The sequence below is a fragment of the Mauremys mutica genome, chromosome 1 (assembly GCF_020497125.1).
Source record: "Mauremys mutica isolate MM-2020 ecotype Southern chromosome 1, ASM2049712v1, whole genome shotgun sequence".
NCBI classification, from domain to species: Eukaryota; Metazoa; Chordata; order Testudines; family Geoemydidae; genus Mauremys; species Mauremys mutica.
This window is the reverse complement of record NC_059072.1, coordinates 66812286-66839460: the sequence shown is the minus strand read 5'-3', so window position 1 is coordinate 66839460 and position 27175 is coordinate 66812286.

Genomic DNA, 27175 nt, shown 5'->3' with positions numbered 1-27175 from the left:
GATTCTATAGTGCTTTTCATCAGTACATCTCATAGTGCTTTACAAACGAATCTAGAATTCAGATTGCAGGAAAACATGACATACAGCGCTTACCTAGCAGAGAACGTAGAACGGGGAATTAGCACATAGCCACCCAGATCAAGCTTGGTACATCTTGTGCTACATGCTGTACATGCATAGGAAGAAATGGTACCATGTTACAACTGCTAACTTCAGGTCTGCTCCAGATAGTACCAACAATGTAGGAAAGCTTTAGTGCTTTTACGTATATTAACCAAGTTCAGTTTATGGTGTCAGGAAGGAATTTAGTAACAGCACGAGATTTTCAAACTTGCATCCCCGAAGTAAGGCCAAATTTTCATAGATACCGAGCACCGGAACCTCCCCCAACTTCAGTCCAAGTTTTCATGTCATGAAAATCATGTCAATTAAGATGCCTATATATGGTTATAGGTGCCTGACTTTAGGCACCCCGGTTTGAATATTTTAGCCATACTGCCTAATTTGATACAACTAGCATCTTACAAGACAACATTGTAACAATTTATTAGAGATTTGGGGCAGAAAGATCAGAGGCTGTAGAAAAACAGGGGTTTATGCCACCTTTGCTGACCCTGGATCCTGGTGCCAATCTGTGTTGGCTGGACCCCAGATATGAGTTGAGAAAACCTTGTGTTTGCTCTAAATTATGCTAGCTGCTGACATCTCCCCAGGGGATATTCCAGCAATGGTGAACCCCTGAATCATAGCATTGTATGCCTAGCCACACCCTCTGCACCACGGCTAAAACAGGGGTGATGTAGGAACTACTATGGCTGCTCAGTATCACCCAGGGACTCCCTAATTCCAGGGAATTCTGGAAGGGGCTGGTTAAAGGCATTTTTAATGGCTGCTTTGCGCTGCCAGAGTGGCTGGAAGCAGCCAAAGCAGGCTAAAGGGTCCATAGACAGGTTCTCTTGATAAGATTTTTTCTGTTTTGTTTGAAACGCATGAAAAAATTGCCCACACGGCCGGGAGCCTGCAGACAGTGCAAAGGACACGGGAATATCTACTACCCACCGGGCACCATGCTGTTATCAGGACAGTGTGCTGCTGTGTGCATAGCAACATGGGGGCAAGTGACACAATGTGAAAGCAATCTACCAAAAGAGTTGTTTCAATTGCACTGCATTGGTATATCAGTGTAACTTCTATTCGTGGACAAACCCTGAGGCTCTGAATAACAGAGCTGATGCCTAGAAAGAGAACTATTACACTTAAAGAACAGAAATTACTTTGTTCTGGCAGCTGTTAAAATCTGCTTCCAATCATTAAGATCCATTAACACTGTTAATCCTTTTTTGATTTTTCTCTTGTCTCACTGTATCTGCTTTTGGTTTCTCTGTTGTGCTTCTCCACTTATTCCGTATTTTAAAACCCACATTAAATATTTGGGATAAAATGAGAGGAAATCAGCTCCACTATTGCTGGGAAAATCTGATGCAGCCAGGACTCACTCAACAAATGGACATTCTGGATCCCTGCCCAGTTCTTCACCCCTTCCAATCTTCTTTCCGTTTGTTTACATTTCCCAAGCAGGCAGTTAGTACTCAGCTCTACCCCTGTCCATCTTTGTTCCACATTTTGGCTTCAATTCTTTCCTGACATTGCTGCCAGGGACAGTTCCAGGCCCCAGCACACCAAGCGCGTGCTTGGGGCGGCATGCCGTGGGGGGCGCTCTGCCGGTCGCTGGGAGGGTGGCAGGCGGCTCCGGTGGACCTCCCGCAGGCGTGCCTGCGGGCTTTGGTGGAGCATCCGCAGGCACGCCTGCGGGAGGTCCACCGGAGCCGCGGGACCAGCAACCGGCAGAGCGACCCCCGCGGCATGCCACCGTGCTTGGGGCGGCGAAATGGCTAGAGCCGCCCCTGATTGCTGCACAGTGCTGCTTTGCATCTCTGTGTTGGGAAGACTTCCTGATGATTGCTGACCCTTTTTTTTGGTACCAAAGCAAATGTGAAGCTGCAACCTAATGCCTTTAAGATGTAACCTGCCCTCCTGCTCCTTGGTGAAGCTGTCTTTCTTGGGCCATTTAGTGAAGTCATCTGGGGTGAGCTATGAAGTATCTGCTGTATCATATGAGAAGGCTTCACTCACAGTTTAAAGAAATCACTGTTATTTCTCTTACGGTTTGGCATTCTGAATATCAGATCACAGATTTATGGTTACGAGAGAAGAGGCTAATTTGAAAAAGGAAGAAGAGAATAAAATAAAATAATAATAAAAAGCAAGAGATGGTAGAATCCTGCCCATTTCCCAGCTTGTTAGGCTCTGTCCCCTCAAGCTGTTTCTTTGCTAGGCGTGTGCATTTCAGACTTACGATACAACACATTACCTAGAAGGAAAGCAGTTTCCTCATATAACTCACCTGAAATAGGAATTTCACTTTTGGGAGAGAGAAGTGCACTTACTGCAAAAGGAAACAACTGCAATTATGTGAATAATAATGCAGAAGAAAGTGTGAAATGCACATGAGAGAGGGCACTGGCTTAAGTGACCACTTTATAACTATTCACTCTTTAAAAATAAAAACAATGAAAAGAAGAAAAGAGAGGGAGGGAAGGAACAATCCAGCAATCAAGTTGGAGATGCCACGGGTCTTCAGAGTATGGCTTGCATACAGAACAGTGAACCAACTGACTACTCTCTGAGCATGAGACTATGGAGTAGGCCATCCAACCAACATCCTCCATCTTCCTCTCCTCAAGAGAGCACCACAACTCTGGTAGAAGAAAACTGGGCCCATTAGAGGAGCCAGCAATAGCATATCCAACTGAAGCAGGAGCAGCAGAGAGAATTTTAGCTGATCAGTCATAGATGGCAGTAGGATAACTATTTAGGGCCAAATTCATTTCTTTTTTAACTCTATTGACTTCAGATGAGTTACAGCAGGGATGAATTTGGTCTCTACAGTCTCTCTTGTGGGGCAAGGCCAGTATTCAGAGGCATATTCTGCCCTTACTGTGGCAAAGGAATTTACTAGGAAGAAAGAGGACTGATTTTTCTTGAGAATGTCTATTTGCATCTTGCTTTGAAAATAACTTACCTTGTGATCACAAATGCAATCAATAGCAAGATGCACCCTGACTGAAGCCGTCCCTCCATATTATTCAGTGCACACATCCTACACTTCAAAAGAAGTTGTTGATTTAGCGTGGCACAGATGACCTTAATTCTATCATTTGCTAACTTTAGAATGCTTGATTATGCAACTTTAATAATGTTCTTTTAACACAGTTTTTATACATGTGATATACTGCAGTCTTTATGATTCTGGGGAACAAAATGATTTTAAATGGCTGACATGTTTAACTAATGTGCATCCACAATCAGCTTACGTCCATCCATTCCCTCACGCTCTCATCTGACACACCCTACTATGCACAATATCTGGAGCCAACAAACTACATCTCAAGCAGACAGCCCTTAAGTACTGGGCAATGATGGGATGGAGCAGCACCACATTTTGGGACTCTGACTATGTTAAGAAACCTGTGTTGTCAGCCAAACTCAGAAGTGAAGTACCCAAGTAACTAAAAACTGACGTACACAAGGATTTGGATTGGTACTCAGGGGTAGAAATGACTTTAGGGTGAACATGCAAGGAGAGAAAGTCAGCGGGCAAATGTTAGTTTTTCAATAAAAAGACCATTACAAAACATAATCGAGTTAAAAACAAAACATGTAAAATGATTAGGGGTTTAGAGAGGGTCCCATACGAGGAAAGATTAAAGAGGCTAGGACTCTTCAGCTTGGAAAAGAGAAGACTTAAGGGGGGACATGATAGAGGTATATAAAATCATGAGTGATGTGGAGAAAGTGGATAAGGAAAAGTTATTTACTTATTCCCATAATACAAGAACTAGGGGTCACCAAATGAAATTAATAGGCAGCAGGTTTAAAACAAATAAAAGGAAGTTCTTCTTCACACAGCGCACAGTCAACTTGTGGAACTCCTTACCTGAGGAGGTTGTGAAGGCTAGGACTATAACAATGTTTAAAAGGGGACTGGATAAATTCATGGTGGCTAAGTCCATAAATGGCTATTAGCCAGAATGGGTAAGAATGGTGTCCCTAGCCTCTGTTCGTCAGAGGATGGAGATGGATGGCAGGAGAGAGATCACTTGATCATTGCCTGTTAGATTCACTCCCTCTGGGGCACCTGGCATTGGCCGCTGTCGGTAGACAGATACTGGGCTAGATGGACCTTTGGTCTGACCCGGTACGGCCTCTCTTATGTTCTTATGTTCTTAATATCAGTCATCCATATAAATAGGCAATGACTTTAAAAGATCAAAATAACATACAAAATGAGAAAGTAGACAAGTGCTAATGTTCATTTGAAGACAAAAGTCATAAGAAATACACTTTTAAAAGAGAAAACTAAGTAAACATAACAGACACAAAGCTATAACATAGGAGATTACTTTGATTAATAAACTTAAAATACAGCACATCTACAGCATTGGGGCCATTCATTGCCCTGATCGCTTTGGCCTCAAACCTGAAATCAGATCCACACAGGCAAACTCAATTGCAGGACTGAGGCCTTTGCATTTATGTTCAATCCTTTTCACTAATCCTCTCCCCCTATTTTTTGAAGCAGGGATTGTCTTCCTATTTGTTTTTACAGCCCCTAGCATAATGTGGCCCTGATCCTAAGAAGGACCTTTCAGTGCTACTACAATATATCTAGAGAAATAAATAAATACAATTAAACCCTACTACCAAGACTTGAATATGCAAAATTCTAATGGTATAATTTAATAGTCATAGAATCATAGAATAGTAGGACTGGAAGGGACCTCAAGAGGTTATCTAGTCCAGTCCCTTGCACTCGAGGCAGGGCTAAGTATTATCTAGACCAACCTGCTCTTAAAAATTTCCAGTGATGGAGATTCCGCAACCTCCCTAGGCAATTTATTCCAGTGCTTAACTATCTTGACAGTAAGGAAGTGTTTCCTAATGTCCAACCTAAACAACCCTTGCTGCAATTTAAGTCGATTGCTTCTTGTCCTATCCTCAGAGGTTAAAAAGAACAATTTTTCTCCCCTTTGTAACAACCTTTTATGTACTTGAAAACTGTTATGTCCCCCCCTCAGTCTTCTCTTCTCCAGACTACGCAAAACCCATGTTTCCCCATGTTTTTATCTTCTAGGTGTTTGCAAATTGATTGCTTAATTATTTGCTTTATTCTTTTTCCTGGTACTGAAATTAAGGTGACTGGTCTGTAATTTCATGGGTTATCCTTGTTCTTCTTTTTATAGATTGGCACTATATTTGCCCTTTTCCAGTCCTCTGAAATTTCTCCCGTCTTCCTTGACTTTTAGAAGATAATCGCTAATTGTTCAGATATCTCCTCAGTCAGCTCCTTGAGTATTCTAGGGTGCATTTCATCAGGACCAGGTGACCTGAAGCTATCTAACTTGTCTAAGTAATTTTTAACTTGTTCTTTCCCTATGTTAGCCTCTGATCCTACTTCATTTTCACTGGTATTCATTAAGTTAGAGGTCCAATTGTTACTAAAGTTTTTGGTGAAAACTGAAACAAAAATGTCTTTTAGCACTTCTGCCATTTCCACATTTTCTGTTAATGTTTTTATTGCTAATCTTTCTAGTCTGACTGATTATGCCATTAAAATACCATTACTATGCTTGATAAAAAAAACCAAGCCAAAACAAAAAAACAACTAAGTCCTAGGAAAAAAACCCATTACTGTGTCATTGCAATGGCAGAAAGATTCTAGCATACATGTAATGGGATCTTGAATATGCATAAAAAGACCTTCTGATGATGCCATTATAATGCAAGATTACAATGGCTAAACAAATTCAGTTGAAATTTGTGAAGACTAGGTTTTGTCACTGAAATTAAACAAGACTGCTGAACAGAATTTCTGCTACTGTTAACCTATTTTCTCTTCATTTTGCTATCAGATTGTTCACTGAGGTAACTTCATAAAATACACTTCTCATTTTTGTGAGGGTCCCAAGTGAGCCAGCAATCACATTTCCTACACTTAAATACAGCATTAACAATCAATACAGAACAGTGAGCATAAGCAACAGAAAAGGACCTGAACTGACTGGTCAATTTCAGTTCAGAAAGATTCAAATAGAAGGTTCAACATTTTCTTAAGGACAAAAATATCAGCTGAATATCAGAGGAATTTGCAGCACTCACAATGCAACATAATACTGGGAAGGTTATTTACCCAATATAAATTTAATATGGAAATAAATATTTGGTTCATGTGCATCACCCACGCCAGGTATTTCAGGTGTGTAGGTCAATGAGAACCTGTTACATTGTTTTGGGGAAGAATTCCAGTGAAAATGTACAGCAGGTGGCTTAGTCCTTCCCTCCTCCCCAAAGACACACCTGTCTGTATCAGAAAGAGGTTAATTGTTGATGATAATTTCTTTAGGAACCTGATTGGCCAATAGGCCACCCAGGGTATGTCTACAAGGCAGTTGGGAGTGAGTCCTCCAGCCTGGATAGACAAACTCATACTAACTTCTCTGGAGCTAGCATGCTAAAAATAACATTATAGTCATTGTGGCTCCAGCAGACATTTGGGTTAGGCACTTGAACTCAGGCCCAGGGAGCTGGATGGGCTTAAGACCGCAAGCTGCCACCCACACAGCAATGTCCACACTGCTTTTTTTTAGCACACTAGCTCAAGAGGAACTAGCATGTGTCTATTTTCCCTGGGCTGGGAGGCTCACTTCCAGCTGCAGTGTAGGCATGACTAAAGCTTCTTTAGGTTCCTTCATTCATGCTCTATCGCCGTTTCAAACTGGCAGTGTCCCATTGTCATAGAGTATGATACAATGCAAGATGCCACATGCCATGCCATGTATAATAATCTGGTAAGAAACATCACATCATAGCTGTATTTAATAATCTTGCACCATTTCAATATAAAGGCCCAATCCTCCCGGGTGCAGAGCACTCACAATCATGACTCACTGAAGACAGTGAAGAAGGCATTCAGCTCTGCACAGGAGGATTGAGCTTGAAGTTACTGATTCTTGTAGCTACTTGTGAGGTTCCAGACTGTGACCCACTTCTAATTTTGAAGACAAAATACTGGCAACAACTTTTATTTAAATAAAATAAAAGTTGTTTGTTGAAGGAATGAACATGTCTTAACTCAAAAATACTATATGGGACTGGGACACTGATGCCAGCTCTGATCAAATCTGTAGATTTAGCTGAAAACTGATAAAACTTCACAGGCCAATTCACTTGTGTACTAGCAGAAGATCAAAAGAGATGGAGTGAATGTGTTTGGTGTTTAAAGTTCATATAATGAATGAGATTTTTTTTTCACTTATCTGTATCTTGTTAATATAGTGCATTGTATACGACCCCAATATCTAAGTAACCCTCCAAACATGAAAGAAGCCTTGTGTAATGCAAATGAAGGACTCCTATCAGAAAGGTAATGTATCTTGGACACTTCAAAGTGAGTGGTCACTGTGTAGGGCATTCAGAGTTTAAAGTCTCTAAAAGCATCCCTCTCTCTTGGCCATCAAAGAAGAAACCACTGGATAGCTGTCCTATCAGATTGTTCCAAGAGAATGAATATAAATATGAATACCAAAGAAAACCTTTCATCTCCAGACTGTCTGGCTTCTAACAGGGCAGAATAACTGAATGAGAAGATGGAGATCACCAGAGTTATTCTGCGTAGCCCTGAAAGACGTTTTGGAAACAGGCAGATTACTACATCTCTGCTATCATTTGGAACTATACGCCATGCCTCACCTGTACAGATATTTTGCCTGCTTTAACTTCTCAATAACTTACATTTCTTTTTCTTAGCTATTAAACCATTAGTTAGTTTACTACAGAACTGGCTACTAGTGTTGTCTTTGGTGTGAGATCTAGGATGCAGTTCGACCTGCGTGTGTGACTGGTCTCTTGAGACTGAGTGCAACCTGGAATATTTGTGATTTTTGGTGTGACTATTTACCACATAGGCCAGCCTGCCTGGGTGGCAAGATAGACAGGAGTGTCTAAGGGGACTGTCTGTGAATCCATTATAAGACTATTGCAGTACTTTGGGAGTTCACATTTGATACCAGGTTGGTGAAATCTAATTATAGAACATACCACCAGTTTGGGGTGTCTGCCCTGCTTTTGACAGTCTGCTCAGAGGTAGGCACTCATGGTCATGAGTCACTCCAGAGAGCGTGACAGGAACATTAATTAAAAACTGCCACCATATAATAGGCTTCTTTCTCTCACTATGGATGTGCAGGTCCTTTCAGCTACAGATGCATCAACCTTTGTGCAGTAAACATGGCTTAGATTCTCAAAGGTAGGCACCTATCTCCCGTTCAAATGAATGACAGTGAGGCACCTTGATATCATGGAGGATCTGGACCCAAAGCATAGAATTACATGTACACTTGTCAGTTTTGTTGGATAGCATCTGATTCCCATTAGTCAGTAGCTGAGAGTTTACATCCATTTTACAGATACCCACTAAGCTTGCCATTGTGGTATCCAGAAATATTAGCAGCTAAAGGACATTCAGATTCTTTACAAATAAATGGGAGCTTCTTTTGTGTTTTATTTTTATCCAGCTGCAGCCCTTTCCATAGGAAAAAAACATCAAAGATCCCTTACTAGTTTGCTGTTATGTTCAGAATAATTCCCAGAACTCTGAGTGATATTTTTGTATCTGCATCCAAACCCCTTTGAATTATTTGCAGGAGATATTCCTTTAAACTATCTGATCACTAATCTTGGTTCCAACTACTATAATTCCTATTAATGATAACCGATGATCTGTCTGTGATTGTACATATGCCCAGTTTACCTCTTCCACACTTACATGGGAGTAGTTCTCACTGGGATCTAAAGGAGTTACACACAACTGAGGGCAGAACTGAGGCCTCTAGATGCAACATAAACATGATAAGTGGCACTAAATCAACCCTAGTCTTCCAATATGTATACAGATTAAAGTTCTGAGGTGCAATCCTTGCTCTACTGAATTCAAAGGCAAAACTCCCATTGATATCAGTGGGGACACGATTTCATCTTTAATTGGTTCATACAGAAGCAAAATACTGATGCTGAAAGAACCTCTTTGTTTGTTTACATCTGCAGTCATTTGTCTAAGGATTCCTTCACTAATAATAGTACATTCTTTCTAGAGTTGGCATTGTTTAGTATATACATACTGTATACATTCCATCATCAATAGCAGTTTAAATGAGGTTTTCTAAGACACCCAACAGACTATGCTAAGATTAAATATAAAACAATCCTTAATTCTGGAAATAGTTTACCTAAAGTGAATACTGTGTTGATACTATCACCTAGATACCATTATTAGTTTTTCATTTGTCTGAATGGGTTGGAACATCCAAAAGGTATCAAAATTCAGACTACAAATGAAGTTACTTTGGATGATATGCTAGCAGAGCTAAGCCTGATTTTGACATCTGCTTTCACAATTACTTAATATTTTTTCCTCTTGCCATTGTACTGATCTAACTTTCTAAACAGAAACTTTCTCCCGAGTGCATCCTAGACATGACATCTGGTATGAGTCATACACACATTTAAAAGTGACAATTACAGAAAAACACTACAGAAATGAAGAGAAGCACTTCTGAGCATATTTTTTGGGAAGGAACATGTCAGAATGCTGCTCTGTAACCATAATAATCCAGCAGTGTAGTTCTTTGCAGGTTAGTAATCAGTAATTCAGAGTGAAAGAATTAAAATAAAATCTCTTGGAGATCACAGATTTAAGATTTCAGAAGACATTATGTTTAGTTAACTTATTCCAAGCTCTGGAACGGACATGGAAACACATTTCCACTGCAGCAGATTCTGTGTATACCTTGTAGACAAGAAACTACATCCACCCATTTTTGGCTCAGCTGAAGTTGTCCATTTGCCAGACAATTATCTCAAACCAAGATTAAATAAAAGAAGCAGGAGCCAGCATTTAGGGCGACATATTAACTATCATCTGATTGATTAGCCAGGACAACTGGCATTAAGCTTCCCTTCTTCTGAGCTCTGGGAAATTGAAAATGTTCATAGTTTGTACTATTTGTTCATATAATTAGATATTCATATTTTAGAAATAAACACAGTGGGTTTGAAATATATTCCTAGAACATTAATAAGGGTATATAAAGTGGAGAGTTCTGAATATAATTTATAATTATAGCTTAATGTGAAATACCTACTCAGGAGATGCTCTGTACCAATAGCAGATAAGTATCATTGAACCAAACAAAAACCTATGTTAAATATCAGTGGTTTTAACATTTCCCCCACTGTTCACTAGAGAATAAGGGGACTAAATGGGTGCTAACTTCACTCCAAGATGTACTGAGGCATGGTGCGGACTTGCCCTACAATCTAAAAGGAATTCCTCTCCGAAATGTGCTAGTTTTTTTGTACTGTTCTTGTGGAATTTTAGACAACGTGCGCTGCTTAGCTGGCTCTAAGCGTTAAAAAATGTCTCTGGTAAAAAAATAAAAAAACAAATAAAAAAAATCAGATTCCAAGGCCAGAAGGGACCATTGTGATCATGTAGTCTAACCTCCTGTATAAAACAGGCCAGAGAACTTCCCCAAATAATTCCTAGAGCAATCTTTTAGAAAAATATCCATTGTTGATTTTAAAATTGTCAGTAATGAAAAATCCACCACAATCCTTGGTTAATTACTAGGGCTGTCAAGTGATTAAAACAATTAATTGTGATTAATCACACCATTAAATAATAATAGAATGCCACTTATTTAAATATTTTTGACTGTTTTCTACATTTTCAAATATATTGATTTCACTTACAACACAGAATACAAAGTGCACAGTGCTCACATTATATTTATTTTTTATTACAAATCTTTGCACTTTAAAATACAAAAGAAATAGTATTTTTCAATTCACCTAATACAAGTACTGTAGTGCAATCTCTTTATCATGAAAGTTGAACTTACAACTATAGAATTATATACAAAAATCTGCATTCAAAAATAAAACAAAGTCCACTCAGTCCTACTTGTTCAGCCAATTGCTCATACAAACAAGTCTGTTTGCAGGAGATAATGCTGCCTGGTTCTTGTTTAAAATGTCACCTGAAAGTGAGAACAGGTTTTTGCATGGTACTGTTGTAGCCAGCGTCTCAAGATATTTACATGCCAGATGCGCTAAAGATTTACATGTCTTTTCATGCTTCAACCACCATTCCAGAGGACATGCGTCCAGGCTGATGATGGATTCTGCTCAATAACAATCCAAAGCAGTGCCGACCGACACACGTCCATTTTCTTCATCTGAGTCAGATGCGACCAGCCGAAGGTTGATTTTCTTTTTTGGTTGTTCGGGTTCTGCAATTTCCGCATCGGAGTGTTGCTTTTTAAGACTTCTGAAAGAAAGCTCCACACCTCATCCCTCTCAGATTTTGGAAGGCACTTCAGACCCTTAAACCATGGATTGAGTGCTGTAGCTATCTTTAGAAATCTCACATTGATACCTTCTTTGTGTTTTATCAAATCTGCAGTGAAAGTGTTCTTAAAATAAACAACTTGCTGGGTCTTTGTCTGAGACTGCTATAACATGAAATATATGGCAGAATGTGGGTAAAATGGAACAAGAGACATACAATTCTCCCCCAAGAAATTCAGTCACAAATTTAATTACCACTTTTTTTTTTAGCATAATCATCATAGAAACAGTCCTACTTCTTGTTCAGCTAATCGGTCAGACAGATGTTTGTTTACTTTTGCAGGAGATAATGCTGCTTGCTTCTTGTTTACAGTGTCACCTGAAAGTGAGAACAGGTTTTTGCATGGCACTATTATAGCCCGCGTCGGAATGGTGGCCGAAGCATGAAGGGGCATACAAATGTTTAGCATATCTGGAACATAAATACCTTGCAATGCCGCTGCAAAAGTGCAATGCGAATGCCTATTTGCACTTTCTGGTGACATTGTAAATAAGAAGTGAGCAGCATTATCTCCTGTAAATGTAAATAATCTTGTTTGTCTTAGTGATTGGCTGAACAAGAAGTAGGACTGAGTGGACTTGTAGGTTCTAAAGTTTTACAATGTTTGATTTTTGAATGCAGTCATATAACAAAAAATATTCTCCCTTTGTAAGTCACACTTTCACAATAAAGAGATTGCACTACAGTACTTGTATGAGGTGAATTGAAAAATACTATTTCTTTTATCATTTTACAGTGCAAACAATAAAGTGAGCACTGTACACTTTGTATTCTATGTTGTAATTGAAATCAATATATTTGAAAATGTAGAAAACATCTAAAATATTTAATAAATTTCAATTGTCTATTGTTTAACAGTGCGATTAAAACTGTGATTAATCACAATTTTTTAATCAGGATTAATTTTTTGAGTTAATCATGTAGTTAACCCTGAATAATTGAGAGCCCTATTAATTACCCTCACTGTTAAAAATATACACCTTATTTCCATTCTGAATGAGTTTTAAAAAAATGGAGGTTCTTTTTCTTTGCATTCTGGTTTCTGAGCCTTTATTATAGAGTAATATTTTCAAAATTTTCTCCACAACCAAGAGGGCTAGAAACTTACTTAAGAAAAAAAGAAAAGAAACAAAGCTGAGATTCTCACATAATCAATTAACTTCTGGAACTGGAGCTATTATATCAAATGTCACAAGACTCATAGTAAGATCAAGAGAGCTGACAATGCTCTATGAGTAATGGGCGAGTTGTAACCTCTGTCTGTGAGGCATGTTGATCAGGACGCTGATGCTGACTGTACTGAGCAGCTCCTACAGCAGTTTCGAAGGGTATGTCTGTACTGCACACCTTACAATGGTTTTTTTCACACCCCTGAGCCACCAAAGTTATAACGATGAAAGCACAGTGTAGACAAAGCCTCCGTGATATGGGGAGAGAAAAGCATCTGGGAACAGACAAGGAAGAAGGCTGGGCTAGCTTCCCAGATGCCCTCCTCTTGTCCCCACTGCTCTCTCTCTCTCTGCAAAGTAAAGTGAGGGCTATAAGTGGTCCTAAGGATTCCTTCCCACTTCAGAGCAGAGCAAAGGAAACACAGCCAGGCTATAAACAGATGAGGAATTGGAGTTCCTGCTTGTTTCCAGAACAAAGCAAAGCTTGTGAGCAAGCTGCTAGCAAAGACAGTCTTTGGAGTTCCTTTTCTCCCCTCCTAGAAAGGCTTGGAAGCAGGCTGCTTCAAAAACAGTCTCCGGTGTTTTCGCTGCTCTTCAGATTAAAGCCTTTCCAGACAAGCTATACATCAAACATTATTACTCGTTATAGTTAGTAGTGTTTTCCTCTTAAGGAACACATTTTTCCCAGTCCAGCCATGCAGGACTGCTTTCCTACTCTCAGTAGCCGCCAACGACTAGCTTCCCTTCCCAGGCCACTGTTAACCCTTGCCTTCCCACTCTGAACCCCCCTGGCACTCTCTCACCCATCCACGATCTAGACAGTCCCTGTCCCCTGTCAGGTGGTACACCCTATCATGAAGACCATATCAGTGTGCATGAGAGTGGGAATGTTTGATAAACTGAATACAAATCTTGGTTCTAAATATAACTCAAAAGGAAACCACTGACTACTTTTAGGTTTACTAATACGGTATCCTGAAAACATTCAACACATCACCAGATGAGTGACCCTTTCATGGCCCTATGCACCATGCCGAATATGCATGTTCCCCTGGAGTTTCAGTGTTGCAGTAAACCAGTTAGGTCCAGAGGCCTCACCAACTGGAGAAATCAAAGGGTTAAATCCTTTGCCTTCATCTTCCACCCTCACCTCTAAAAATATAAATACCCCCCCCTTTTTTAATTTGGATATCTTTGCTGCTCCATCAATCAGACAACAGAAAGTGTTAGTAAAATGGTTTGAACATCATTTTTTCTCTCAGATTCCAACCTACCTTTATAGTTTCCCCAGTAAAACCTCACAAAGAACAAATGAAGAGACCCCTGCAAGAACAAAAGTAATGAAGGCAGAGGCCTAGCACCAGAGTGGGGGTTATCCACTTTATTGCTCTGAATGCAGCATGTATGATTACATGGCTTGTGGTACGTGTGTGCATTTGGTGCAATCTTCCAGCATTCCACTGCAGGGCCAGTTAGACAGGCATAACTGCAGAGCCCCAATGTGTGGATGTGTAAGGCCCCACAGGTCTAGAACCCAGGCCGGCAGCACTGGCAGGCAGTTGGCATCTCTATTCTGCCACCCTGTGGCAGCCGTAACCAGTGTGGCTCTCCTGTAGCTACCACGACCATTTCTGCTCCTTGCTGCTGAACTCCTGGCTTCGAACTTGGCTTGATTTGGACTTCGCCTCCTGACTTAGATCCTGAAACTTGACTCAGACATGTCGTATTAACCCTGGCCTGGAACCTGACTACGCATTCCTCTGCTACTCCCCACCTCAGGTTTGCTCCTGCTGTGACCTTTGATCCCAAATGCCTTTGTTGGGATCCTGACAGATTGAAATGGTGTTCAGAAGAGGGATTTAGGTTTATTAGGAACTGGGATCCTTTTGGGGAAAGGAGTGGCCCATACAGGAAGGATGGGCTCCTGCTAAACCAAAATGGAACTAGACTACTGGCATGTAAAATGAAAGTGTTTTTAAACTAAGGACTGGGGGAAAGCTGACAGGTGCAGAGGAGCACATAGTCCAGACAGACACGTCCCTTAAGGGAATATTGATTAAAGGGGATACTCTATATCCAGATAAAAAGGAAAGTTGATAAAGTACAGGCAGAAACTGAAGAGAAACAGTCAAGTGAAAAAGAACCCCATTCAATCACATGACGGCAGACAATGAAATACTGACAAATTTTAGAAGTGTTTGTATACCAATGCAAGAAGTCTAAATAATTAGCGGGGTGAACTTGAGTATCTAGTATTAAACAAGGATATTGATACAATAGTCATCACAGAAACTTGGTGGAATGGGACATGATAATACAGGGTACAAAATATATGGGAATGACAGTAGGTGGTGCTGATGGGGGAGTGGTACCATATGTGAAAGAATGCATGGAGTCAAATATAGTGAAAATCTTAAATGAACCAAACACCACCTAGACTCTCTATGGATAGAAATTCCATGCTTGATTAATAAGTATATGGAAGTAGGAATATACTACCGACTACCTGACCAGCATGGTGATGGTGATGGTGAAATGCTCAGGGAGATTAGAGAGGCTATAAAAACAGAAAAGCCAATTATAATGGGGGATTTCACCTATCCTGAGATTGACTGGGAACCTGTCACCCCAGGACAGGATGCAGAGATAAAATTTCTAGCCACTGTTAATGACTGCTTCTTGGACCAGCTAGTCCTGGAGCCTACAAGAGGAGAGGCAATTCTTGATTTAGTCCTCAGTGGAGCACAGGATCTGGTCCAAGATGTGAATTTAGCTGAACCACTCAGTAATAGCAACCATAATGTAATTAAATTTAACATCCTTGTAGGAGGGAAAAATACCAAATGATTCCACCACAGTAGCATTTAACTTCAAAAAGGTGAACTACTCAAAAATGAGGAGGCTAGTTAAACAGAAATTAAAAGGATGTCTAATGAAATGCCTGGAAGCTGCATGGAAACTATAAAAACATCATAATAGAGGCTCAAACGATAGGTGTAGCCCATATAAAGATAAAATAAAACAAAAAAGGTAAAAGCACCAAAAATGCCACCATGGTTACACAGAGTAAAAGAGGCAGAAAAAGACATCTTTTAAAAATTGGAAGTCAAATCCTAGTGAGGAAAATAGAAAGGAACATAAACACTGGCAACTTAAGTGTAAAAGTGTAATCAGGCAGGCCTAAAAAGAATTTGAAGCAACTAGCAAAAGACACAAACTAACAGAATTTCTTTTTTAAGTACATCAGAAGCAGAAAGCCAGCCCAACAAACCATCAGTTGGGCTGCTGGGTGATCAAAGTGCTAAAGAAGCACTCGAGAAAGACAAAGCCATTGTGGAGAAGCTAAATGAATTCTTTGCATTAGTCTTCACTGCAGAGGATGTGAGAGAGTTTCCTACATCTGAGCCATTCTGTTTAGGTGACAAATCTGAGGAAATGTCCCAGATTCAGTGTCAATAGAGGCGGCTTTGGAACAAACTGATAAATTAAACAATAGTAAATCACCAGGACCAGATGATATTCACCCAGGAGTTCTGAAGGAACTCAAATGTGGCTCTTAAGTAAACTAAGCAGTCATGGAATAAGAGAGAAGGTCCTCTCATGGATCAGTAACTGGTTAAGAGACAGGAATAAATGTTCACTTTTCAGAATGGAAAGAAGTAAATTGTGGCATCCCCCAGGGATCTGTACTGGGATCAGTGCTATAAAACAGATTCATATCCCTCTGGAAAAAGGGATAAACAGTGAGGTGGCAAAATTTGAAGATGATTAAGACTCTGCTTGAATTATGGGATGATTGTCAAATAATTGCAGCTGAATTGCAGACAAGACATGGAAAAATCACAGAAAAGTGATAATGGACCTTTATTAATTGCGGTAATTTAGAAAAGCCAGAGAAGACCTATTTGTTTGAGAAAATTTTGCTCAAGTATTATGTTACACTTACTAATTTTTTTTGATAACCAGACATTTTGCTGCAACTTAATTATAGTCATTAATGTGCAGGGCTAACAGCAGGAGCCCTGCTATACATGGGGCTGACAGCCCAAGTCCCAGCTCGGATAAAAGGGATTTTACTGTACTAATGGGGGGAAAATGTCTGTTGCAAACCTCAAAATGTATGCAAAATTGTGGACTGTGCAAAGTAAGCTAATTAAAATCAAAATTGCAGTGGAAGCTTAATATTGCAGATCTGAAATTTCAGCAATGTTGCAAATTAAGTAGGGCCTTACAGATGATACAAAATAACTCAAGATAGTTAAATCCAAAGCAAACGTCAGAGTGTTACAAAGAGCAACAAAAATGATTAAGAGTATGGAACAGCTTTCGTATGAGAAGAGATTAAAAAGATGGACTGATCAGCTTGGAAAAGAGATGAGTAAGGGGATATGATAGAGATCTATACAATTATGAGAAAAAGAGTTATTTACCCCTTTACATAACACACAAAACAGGGATCACCCAATGAAATTAATAGACAGCAGGTTTAAAACAAAAGGAAGGAAATACTTCTTCATACAATGCACAGTCAACTTGTGGTACTCATTGCCAGAAGATGTTGTGAAAGCCAAAAGTATAACCAAATTCAAAAAAGAATTAGATATGTTCATGGAGGACAGATCCGTCAATGGCAATTAGCCAAGATGGTCAGGGATGCAACTGCATGCTTGGGGTGTCTCTAAACCTCTGATTGCCAGATGCTGGGACTGGACAACAGGGGATGGATCACTTGATATTTTCCCTGGTCTGTTCATTCCCTTTAAAGCCTCTGGCATTGTTAACAGTCTCAAGACAGGATACTGGGCTAGATGGACCATTGATCTGACCCAGTGTGGCCATTCTTATGTGGAACTCAGACAAGGAAACTCGAATTCCATGGTCACTTCCCAAGTCTGGTTCTCCTACAATAGTTATTATGTAGTGATTCCCCTAAAGCCATTAACCTAGTTAACATTAATATGAAACCCTTATAAGATATGATTAGCTACGTATTCTAAATGTTTGCACTGGAATGAGTGTCTATAGCAGTGGTCCCCAAACTTTTCAGGGTTGTGCCCCCCCATTACCCCTGTCCCTGCCCCCCTTGATGGGGAGCCAGGCTGGGAGCAGGGTCACGGCTCCCGGGGTGGACAGAGGTAAGGGGGCTGACACTGCATCTGGGGGTGGATCTGGGGCCCAGGCTGGGAATGGAGCTGTGGCCAGAGGCCGAGGCTGGGGGAGGGGACGGTGCCATGGCTGGGGGCAAGAGCAGAGCTGGGTGGTGCTTCCTCCCCGCTCCCTATGGGGCCTGGCCTGGGCCCCACTGCACCTCCCCGAACATTCCTCCGTGCCCCCCTAGAGGGGCGTGCCCCACAGTTTGGGGACCTCTGGTCTATAGATAAGTCTAGACTGCTGTTGCAATGAGTTAACCTCGCTGGTGTGAGAGAGTTATAAAAGTTCTCTCTGTAGTGGGAAAAAGCCCAAAGATTCATTAATGATGGCTCATTATTTTTACAAAATGTTCTGTAGAACATTTACTTATACAGCATAAGATCTCATTAATTAAAACTAAACTACACTCCTCAGAATAAATGAACAAAGTACATTTTGTGAAGCAATGTAATTATGTTTTTAATAGGATTTGTTTGCTTAATTTGCAGAGCTCAGTTATCCTCAGCAGGACTCCCAGTCATTAATTAACAAGGTTCCACCGAATTCCCTCTCTCTCTGCACCTCTTTATTGACATCATTCTTCCCTTACTCATATTTTCATCTACTTTCCCTCTCATTCTCTTCCTTAAATTCTTGCACTTGCTCCCTGTCATGAATGCATAGGAATGGACATTACCATGGAACATAGGTGCCTTAGCAGTAGCTTCATAAGATACTGGATCATAGTGTCACCTCTGGATCCTTAAGCTCTTTCTCATCCATGGGCAATAGGTGTTTCCTATACATCATTAAGATGGCAGCTCTTAAAATTACACACCTTGTGGGCGTGAACTCCTTGATCCACACCAATCTGAATTCATTTCTCAAGTAGTATTTTTTATCAATTAGGAACACAAAAGCAGGAATTCTTTTTAGTATTTTTACCGCTCCTTTGTACACAGACTTTCTGTTTGCAACCTGCAAGTTACCTTAACTAACTTTATGTTGATGGCAATGCAATACATCGCCCTCCCTTCATATCAGGCACTGATCCCATTGTGTGTGCCCAAACAGTGCTGGCCAGTTAATTGATTACTGTTGTCAGTAAATATAAAAGTTCAGAAAATCATTGCTAATTACAAATTTTTGCTGGTTTTGCACCTACACTGAAAATTAAAATCCAATCTCTCAACTGTCACTGCATCTATTATCATAATTAGCAGGCTTAATACCTGGAGGTTTTCAAACAAACTGGGATAATGATAGGATTTGAGATTAACAAAATGGTAGTTTATTTGCTAACACTTGGTTTTTACAGGGTACAAATGGCTGAGGTTAGTCCAACATTTGTATGTAGTTACTTGAGTCTTTATTTGTTGCTAATCACTTGATTACACTGAGCCATTGTATTGTACTATATTTTATTTTTTCCAATATGTATAATAATTTTTTACATGTGTATAGTGCCATTCATCCAAAAACCTTTTACACAATTAGGGTCTGATTTTTCACTGCCTTGCACATTACATAAATTATTGTCACCTAGCCAAAGTGGGTTTAAAATGCTACCAAATCAGAATTCAGCCTTCAATTAAATTGATGGTAACAGCTCACACCCAAGGTAAAAAGCACTGAAGAATCAGACCTTTCAACTGATATAAAAACTACATATAGGTATAAATTCACCAAGTACTGAAATGCAGCACTGTCTCTAGTGAAATATAGCAGATGCATAACAGTGCACAACACCACACAATGTTTAGAACAGGAAACGAAGCATACACTACCTAAACAAAACTACAAAAGATGTTTAGGACTGATAGCCAGTAATGGTTTGAATTAGCTACAAGCAGTTGATAGCAGAAATATAGCTATATATCTAATAGTTAGGAAATAACTAAGCTAATGAGAGGATGTAATGCTAGCATAGGAGCAATTGTTATGCTTGAAGGTGTTAATGGTTGTCATCAAGTAAGTCTTTGATCTACAGATAATCACAGACCAGGTTAAAGCTTATGGGTATGCTAAACACCCTTCTGTCAGACTAAATGGAAGGAGTAATTAAGTCCATTTTGGAGTGAGATAGCTGGAAACTGCAGAAGTCACCATCCAAGGCAATGGGCTGCATGACAAGGCCTGATCAGCTGCCGCATCCTGTGGGTTGAGGGTTTCCCTGGGTGAAAATGCAAGGACTTGGGGCTGGTTTGGCAAGCTGTGTGTGTATTAGAGGCAGAGAAGCTGGAAGACCATGAAAGAAACGGTTGTTAGCATGGCCAGAGATGGAGCAGCTCCTTGGGCACAGAACTGACTGGAAAGGCAGACTTGGAAATTGTGAGCAAGGAAATTGTCTGCTGTTGTTTATTCTTACTGTGTTCAGGAGAACAGGACTCTATGTACATTCTTTATCAATAAACCAGATTGCACCAAAGAATACCGGGCTCATATCATTCATTTCTCCCCTCATGGAAGCAACCTGGTAAGGCCCCAGATATGCGCTAAGCACTCAGGTCAAAGGGGCAACACTGTGCTAACAGATGTGTTAATGTTCTGAGCATGGACCATGTGAATTGGTTGTTTCTAGTAGACTCAATCCAAAGTGAGTGCTAATGCAGTTGATAAAGTACTGCACCTTCTTTCCAGAAAAGCCAGACTCTTGAGTCCTTATTAAACACCGCACACGGGTATTCATTTAGGGCTGAGTTGCACCTTGTAGACAAAGCCTTGCACTGGGGGTGGGGCGGAGAGTTTGGCTGCCAGTGGGTGCAGAGCATGCACTAAATTTTCCCTATGGGTGCTCCAGCCCCAGAGCACTCACGGAGTTGGTGCCTATGATAGCGGCCCCTCTTCCTGGTCCCTTTGCGGCAAGGTATACCCTAGAGGCACAAGGATTAGGGAGCCACTGGACCTTCCCAAATGGAGAGACTGCAACACAACAAGCCCTTGAGTGACAGAGAACAAAGGAGAGGGGAGGTTCCTTGTACATCCTCCCAGGAGTCCCACCACCCACTCCTGAGAATAGGCCAGTTCTAGAGCCAGGCAAAAAAAATGAATTTAGAAATTGATGAAAAAAGGGGACTTTTTGGTCAAAAAAATTGTGAAAAAAGATGTCCCCTTTTCGCCAGCCAGCTCGAGTCATTCCCTTCCTTAGATAAGCATTAGAGGGGGTGCTCTGAGAGAGGCAGCAATTCAGTTAAGTTGTTGCATGCCTTTTACTGGAATGGCTGTGAATTTCATACTTACATTTAATATACGCTTACAAACATGCAAAATTTAAAACATTATTTAAAATTTAAAACAGTAGCAATGATCCTTTAATGTAAAAGGTTCTATGCACCCCTTAAAAGTAGCATTAGTGTTTATTTTAGTTTAAATGATTTATTCTGAGTGTACAGTTTTTGACAACAGAGCCTTCATTATAACCTACCATAGAGATTTGCCTTGGATTTATTGTTTAGAGAATGGTTTTGAAACCAGAGCTTTAAAACAAAACAAAAACGACAGAGCAAACAGACATCAGGTCTTATTTACAATCTGTGCCGGATACTTCTGCTGTACCTGCTGTGTTTCATTTCAGAAGTCTGTGAAATCACATATAAAAGGCTTGTTCGCATCATTGTTTGTTAAAAAGAAAATCTTTGGTCCCTGCTGTAAATTGTTTCTGCACATCCTTATCTGATAACCATGCAAAGTCTTCAGATCGAATTCTGATCCTATTTAGACAGGTGTATATTTGGAGTAACTCCAGGGAGTCAGTGGAGTTACTACAGATTCACAACAGTGTAAATGTAATCCAAAGCTGTCCCTTTGAGCTGTCTCTTTTTTCCAGTCCTGTTTGAAACTAGGGTGAAGGTGACAGAAGAAAAAGGTACCACTTCTGAGGCAGAAGTTGTTATCCCCATCTCCAGTCCATTTTGTAATCCTGTTGGCAGACCTGTGGGTACCGAGGCCATGTTCACTCTCTTGGGGATTTGTCTTAATACCAACCAATAGTATAGCTGCAAATCCCCAGTGAAAATTTTGGCTTTGTACCAGTGGATTTTGTCCCTGTTTGAAACCTGTGCGAATTGCATGGGTGCAAGTCAGAGCTTAGAGCAGTTTACCCTCCCTATATTAGGTATTTGCACTGGTATCTGGCCATTAATGGCTGGCAAATCCCCCCACTAGGACAAAGCCTGAGAGGACACTGATATTCCGAGTAGTCTGACTGGGTGAAATTTGCTCCTTTGTAATGGACTAGCACAAGGGTAGGCATGACTTAAGTCTCACTGAGAGCATAAAACATGGTGTAAGTGGTGCATTGACCTTTTGTTGCCTGTTTGCACAGGGGTGAATTTCACTCAGTATCTAACCACGAGTAAGTAAGGCTACGGTTTAGTCATGGATATTTTTAGTACAAGTCATGGATGGGTCATAGGCAATAAACAAAAATTCATGGGCCCATGACCTATCCATGACTTGTATTATAAATACCTCTGACTAAATCTTAACTGAAGGGGCTGCTGCTCAGAGGAAACCCTGGTGGGGGGGACCCTGGGGCCAGTGGCACCAGCTTCTGGGGGCTGCCAAGCAGCAGCTGCTCCGGCCACCCCCAGGACTGCCCACCTGCTGCTGCTCCCACTGCCCCAGGGCTCGCTGCTCAGGCGGTCCCCAGGGCCCACTGCACCGTGCACTGACCAGATGGTCCCTGGGGCCAGCTGCACCAGCTGCTGCTTGGGTTGTCCCCTGGGCCAGCTGCCCAAGGCTGCCCAAGAAGCGACCAATGCAGCTGGCCCTAGGGCCGCTCCAGCAGCAGCCAGTGCGGCTGGCTGCGGGGCCACCCGAGTGGCTGGCTGCAGAGCTGCTCCAGCAGTGGCTGCTCCAGTGTGGCTGTCCCCAGGACCGCCTGAGCAGCTGTCCCCAGGGCCTCCTGAGCCCTTGGGTCAGCCACAGTGGCCACTGCAGAAGTCACGGAGGTCACAGAAAGTCATGGAATCTGTGACTTCCGTGACCTCTGTGACAGACACGGAGCCCTAACCATGAGTCAAAAATAGCAAACTACATAAGACACTGGATCACTGCACCTAGTTAAATCTCTCTCTCTCTGCCATCAAAATATCCCAGTATTTCTGACTCATACATATCCGCAATGGAAGAAAGTTTTGCTGCCAAGTTATAGTTCAAAATGTTACTGTAAAATAATATTCAATTTTTTTAAATGTCTCACTAGTTCACTATTTTCCATTTTCAGTGTGGTCCCACTGGAGTTTATATCAGTCTACAATGAAGCTGTATGTTGTCACAATGTGAAAGGCATAAAAATAACGCTGAATGTTTCAATTTCAGAGGCAACCATCTATACTTTTCTAAAGTAGACAGTAGTTTTCTTATTTATTTAAATGGGACCCAAAGTCTGCAGAAGAACTACAAAAACAATGTTTCTCTTGTGTCTAAAAATGAGGCTTCCCCAGTCATTGGTTCTAAACCAGATCTTATTAGTCAGTCAAGCAGTAATTATATATGGTTAAAGAGAGGATAGATTGACCAGGTTTTTTTGGAAATAATAATTGCAAAAATAAGTAGCAAGCAGCCAGACCTAATGATTTGCGCATCGGTTTTGCACTATTGCAAAGCTTTTTGCTGGGTCTTATTAACAAATTAACTTAAAACACACATGGTGAATAATGGATAAGCTTAAGAATAAATAGGTAAAAACTATAAAAATATGTAATGAATTCTATGCACTTAACTGAACGTTCAAAAATGGGAAGGTGAAGAAGTAGCTTGAAAGAATTAAGACAGTGTGTGTATTTGTCTGGAACGGCATAAGAGGCAAAGATAGGATCAGGGTTTAATCTTCTGGATGTTTCATTGCGTAGATGAGAGGCCAATTTAATAATACGTCTCTCAGTACTTAATCCTATTCTAATAAAGTTAATAGCAAAACTCCCATTGATTACACTGAAAATAGGCTCAGATCTTTAAAGGAGCATATTGCAAACTGAAGTTACATTTCCAGGGCCCTGATTAACCTCCCCCACACTAAGAAATGGGCAGAAAAACTTTAAGGAATTCCCTATTGCATTTCTTTTAAATTACTCCATAGAGAGCAAGGCTGCCCATGCTAGACTGAGTCACATTTCTACCCGCTACAGCCCAACGGATCACTAGACAACCTGCCTGAGCCAACCTGAATTCCAACCCCTTATGCACAGTGCTTAATTTGTGCCAGGGCTTGCCAGGACTGAGCCCTGGCACCTCTAGGCTTGGCAGTTCATAGCCCTGACACTTCTGGGCTTGCTGCACCAGTTATGACTGTAAAACAATTACTTGATCCCCAGCATCTCTTTCATTACAAATTAAGCACTGCTTATGCATTATAGGACACAGTGTCGTATTATATAAGCACATACTAGTTTTTCCAGAGGACCCCTGCCTCATTCATTGCAGAGGATGGCTGGGGTTCAGTGAATGATGCAGCTGCACATATTCTGGCCATCCAGCCCTAATACTCCATTCCCTGGCAAAGTGGCACCAATGGAGCTGCCCTACCAGGGTCTCTCCTAGGCTTAGTTTCCTGGGGACAGCCCAGGAATGAAGGTCTCTACACAAAGGATACTTCTGCCAGGAGCTGTATTATTTCTTCCCCTTCAAGTATGGTCAGTACAGATCCCACCTTATAGGGATGTGCTTGCTCATGTCACACAAAGCCCAAAAACCTCAAGGGTCTGACCCTTGGGGGCCACCTGGACTCTGCCTCAAGCCATGGAACAATCCATGCAAGGTTATGTAAAGAGACATGGCCTCTACACACCCTCAGTTCCTTCTAGCCACTGATCCGCATGTCAGAATTCCCTCCATTTCGTGTAGCTTTTTGGCCATTGCCATCCTGATCTTTAGTGAAGAGCAGTTATTGTAATATAGTTATATTACTGAGTTTTAAATTGAAAAAAAAATTAGTTCAGTTAGGGGAATTTTCTATTTTGAGGGGGAACTTGGTACCTGGGCCTACCCAACCACTACGTATGATAGAAACCACAAAAAACGATGGGGTTTATAGACTGTCCTCCTTGAAACTCCACATTTCTGACCTTCATAGCTGATGCCTGACATGCTTGAGTCTATCAGTCTGAATTTTACTATTAAGGTTTTCAAAGACTATGGTCTGGTCTACACTTAACAGTTAGATCTAACTAGCTATGTTGCTCAGGGCTGTGAAAAATGTCATGCCTTCTGCAGTGTAATTAGGTTGACCTAACTTTGTGTTTAGATGCAGTTAGATCAACGGAACAATTATTCTGGTTACCACGTCTCGGAGATGTGGATTAACTAGATTGACAGAAAAACCCCTTCTGTCAATGGAGGAAGTGCCAGCACTAGGGGCTACAGAAGAATAGCTACAGTGCCGTAGCTATGCCACTGTAGTGTAGACATTTAATTGATCCCCAGCCTCTGGGGATGATCTAGAGACAGAGCCCTTTTTTGCATGTACTTTAACTGAGGGGAAGTGGCTGCAAACTTTAGCTGTGCATTTTCAGGCTAACGTTTAGGGGGTTTTGTTGTTGTTTATTAACAAAGTTCATTATTTAGAGATATATGTGATTGGGAGCCTGAAAAAGTATCTTAAGACACTGTAAGCAGGGAATTGATTGGGAGCAGGCTGAGCTGGACAGGAACGGCTCAGCCCAAGAGAAGGCAACACAAAAGGGCTACAGGGAAGTAGGCACGTTAGGAGCTAAAGGCTAGTCCACAGTTATTCCCTGAGAGGAGGGAATTGGGAGGCTGGTGGGCCCAGAGAGGGGGGAAACCAGGAAGGTAGGAGAAGGCTTAGAGAACTTGTTAGGCCTAGATAACATGGTAGGGTCGCCACACAAAGGTTTAAAGTGTTTCCGGTGCCTGGTTTCATCCTCATTCCCTCTACAAAAGTGATCATGTTTCCTCTTCAACTACCTGTCTTTATGTGACACCTGCAGAGTGGATAGTATTACTAATTAGAGGAGTTTGCCTGAGTATATGAAACTGAAGAGCATTTGGGGACTTTCAGATGAGCATTCCCTTTACCTAAAGTTTGACATATGTTGTGCCTGAATATCTTTGAAAGTTATTGCCTATGAAATGTGATAGTTATAAATACCAAAAATGTCCACATTCTGGACAACCTATATTCTCCAAAGCCTTTCCCATGAGAAGACGACAGCCCTGCATATCTTTTTATGGTAATTATGGGTAAGAGGTTCATTAAAGAAATCACTGATTCAGGAAAAGTGATGAATCCATTAACAAGATAAAACAAGGAACCTAATTTGTTGCTATTGTTATTTTAGAACAGTGGCTTATATCCTTGTCCTATTATTAGAAAGCTTTCTATAGCTCTGTGTATAACAAGCATCTAAATGAGACAAAACACCCAGATAATTTGAGTGGAAGATAATGGTTTGTTTATTTTACTTCTACACTTGTTAGTGATGGTAATTATGTCTTACTGCTCTGTGGCTTTATTTAGTTCCAGTATTCAATGTGCTTTAGTATCATTTCTTATTCAAATGAGACATTCTTCCAGAAGAGAAAAAAATCACCCCAAAAACTTGTATTTTGTCTGCTCAGGTTAAGCTTGGTTTTAGGGAGAAAGAAAATGTAAGAGAACATATTAATGTATGAAAAGGAGTAAAAGATATAGCATGAGCCATCTGGTCAGACACATTTTACAACAGTGTAATGCCACTGTCTTCAATGGATTTACTCCACATCTATACCTGTATGAGAGCAGAGTTGGGTCTATTAAAAATAAAATAAAAAGTTTTCCCAGTATTCATTTTGGAAAGTTAAAGCTATACAGTACTCCTCTTACAAACCATATATTGCATTACTACAAAATACCTCCCCCACCAGTTATAATATGTTTGATGAACGTGTTGGTTATTCCATAATTCAGTCCTTGTTTCATTCCACATGGGAGAGAGGGGAAGGGAGGGAGGGAGACAGACCCCCTCCCCGAATACCCAATCACTCAGTGGTTGGAGCATTTACTTGGGAAGGAGGGAGGGAGACACTGACTAATATCATTCCAAAATAGCCAATTGCCTTGTCATTAGGGCACTCACCTGGGATGGGGGAGACTGCTCTCTGCTCTTCCTGATTTGGAGCAGGGACTTGACCCTGGGTTTGCTTCATCCCAGCTGAATGCCCCAACGACCAGGATATTGGCTAATGGGGGTTATCCCTCACTCTCTCTGCTTGTGACCAGAAATTCCATCCTGCACCTGAGAAATGCATTTTTTGAAAAAAAATTCATCAAATATTTCCCAACCAGCAAAAAGTGTCACAAATCTATTCTTTATAAGGCACTTTTCTTTTTGCCTCTGGCACCAAAACC